We start from the raw sequence: 2,130 nt of genomic DNA, 5'->3' as shown, positions 1-2,130 counted from the left end.
AACATGGCTATCCAAAATCTTACATTCAGAAACAACAGAAGTATGGAGGGCAAATAATCAAGTCAACAATTTCTACTGGCAAAGCAGTCACTGGCAAATAAAACTAATTTTAGCTGCATTAGGAGATCTTCACCAAACCAAATTTTGGACCAAACTCTTAGAACATAATCTAATTTTTTATACTACAAAAATGCCTCTGTGTATTTTTAACACAGAAATCGTGGGGTGCCTGGCTAGCTCAGTCGGTTAAGCGGCTGCCTTAGGTTCAGGTCATGATCCCAGGGTCCTGGGATGGAGCCCCCCCTCAACCTCAGTGGGAGCCTGTCTTTCCATCTCCCTCTGCCTGTCACCCCCACTCCCACTTGTGTTCTCTCCCTTTCTCTACCAAATAAATAAAATCTTTAAAAAATAACACAGAACTCCAACATCCTGACCCCAACACTCAGGAAGAGCTAGGTGAACAGCCTTGTTAGGGGCTCCAAATTCCTTTCAATCTGCCCCCAAAGCCATACCAGTATTTTCTGTGATGTGAAAAGAAAAAACTGGGAAGCACTGGCTTAAACTAAACTAACATTTCAAATCGCAAAAAAAGCATCTTGAATAATCTCATATCCAACTTGAATACATGTGGAAAAGTCTAGGAAAAATTGCTTTTGAATTAGCTTATCTCAGTACGTTTTCCCTTTTGAAGGTGAAATACTGGACAACTAAGCTCATGGGAATTCTCTACAAATCACAGAAGTTCCACTAATACTAAAAACGGTGAATGTCACATTTCTAATTCAGAACCTGAGCATCTTCAAACTGATGAAGCAAAGGACTCCCAATTTGCGGGGGAAAGTATTTCAAAATGAGCTTGGCAAACAGAGGAGTATCTAGGTATATTGTACTGTGCCTCAGGCAGAGAAAAGTTCTCAACTCAAAGGGAAGACTACAATGTTAATTACAAATCAGCATTATTTGATTCAGTAGCCTGGGCTACGTAGACTGGCCAAATGAATAGTCATCTGAGGACAAAAACATCATTAAAACCCATTTTCAAGGGACACCTGGGTGGCTCAGTGGGTTAAAGCCTCTGCCTTCAGCTCAGGTCATGATCTCAGGGTCCTGGGATCAAGTCCCGCATGGGGCTCTCTGCTCCGCAGGGAGCCTGCTTCCTCCTCTCTCTCTGCCTGCCTCTCTGCCTAGTTGTGATTTCTGTCAAATAAATAAAATATTGAAGAAAAAAAAAACCATTTTCAAAACCCTTTCTTATAAAGTTTTCACTCATTTGACCAACTTTACAAATTTGGGGCATCTTAAGAACTAAAAATCTTTAAGTAATCTCTACACCCAACATGGGGTTCAAACTCACAACCTTGAGATCCAGAGTCCCAGGCTTGGAGAACCTGGGTGGCTCAATCAGTTGGGACTGGACTCGTGATTTTGATTCAGGTCATGATCGCAGGGTTGAGACTGAGCCCAGCAGGTTACATGCTGGGTGTGGAGCCTGCTTAAGAGTCTCTCTTTCCCTCTCCCCATCACTCTCCTCCCCAACCTTAAAAAAAAAAAAAAAAAAGTAGGAGTCCCATGCTCTATGGACTAAGCCAGCCAGGAACCCCATGGGCTAAAAATCTTTAAGGCAGAGAAGCCCCAAACCTTGAGAAATAAACAAGGGTAGATCAAATATTGTTATGGTTATATGGTTCACAAAGATCCAAGCCCCACTGGAATTTATTCTTAGATCTGCACCCACATGGAATACTCTCTAAATAAGTGGCATTTCAAATTAAACACTTACATCCCTGATATTGGGCTCTACCTTCTTTGCAAATAAAATTATGCACTATTTGGCCAGGTTTCTAAAGGGTTAGCACAGTGCCTGGCACCTAATAAGCACTGATAATCAAATATCTGCTGAATGATTTAACAGTGGCTCAACCTTCTCTGGGAAGCATTATGAATTCCGGCCCACCTTTTTCTTTACAGAGGTCATGGTTGTCGGGCCCTGGATACAAAAGCAAGCCTGAACTATCTCATTCCAGCAAACTTTCTAAAACCAGTTGTCATCTCACCTCATACAACTCCTTACACTCCAAATCTTTCATAAAACACAGAAGATTCAAATCGTACTAATAAATAGCACTAGAA

Source organism: Martes martes, assembly GCF_963455335.1.
Source record: "Martes martes genome assembly, contig: scaffold_220, whole genome shotgun sequence".
Lineage (NCBI taxonomy): Eukaryota > Metazoa > Chordata > Mammalia > Carnivora > Mustelidae > Martes > Martes martes.
The sequence above is the reverse complement of the archived record's forward strand: the minus strand, read 5'-3'. Positions refer to the sequence as shown.